Below are 393 nucleotides of genomic sequence, written 5' to 3'. Positions count from 1 at the left end.
AGCAGCAGACACAGGGAAAACTTCTGGCAGCTTCTCACAGAAGCCACCCCTGTAGTCCCCCCACTACCAAGACCTTGCCACAGAAACCCAATACAAGGATATTTAAAAAAAAACACCCGGAGAGGACCTCCTCCTCTCCCTAGCTCCACACTGGGTATGCTTTTGGGATAAGGCTTCCTGGCTGAAATAAACCCACATCTTGATTAGAGGATCCTAATAACATTCAAGCAGCAGCCGTTTGGGCTGGTGGCACTTGGTGGACACAGGCAGGACAGCCCGGGGCGTGCTGGGTGCCAAGGGGTCTCCCAGCACCTGCGGTACCCAGCACTTTCCCCATCTTTGTGCCCCATTAACACCAGCGCCACTGAATCCGGCCCCGGCGCGGCCGAGCGT

This window comes from Egretta garzetta, unplaced genomic scaffold (genome assembly GCF_000687185.1).
Source record: "Egretta garzetta isolate BGI_Z169 unplaced genomic scaffold, ASM68718v1 scaffold326, whole genome shotgun sequence".
Taxonomy (NCBI): domain Eukaryota; kingdom Metazoa; phylum Chordata; class Aves; order Pelecaniformes; family Ardeidae; genus Egretta; species Egretta garzetta.
This window is presented reverse-complemented; position numbering follows the sequence as displayed.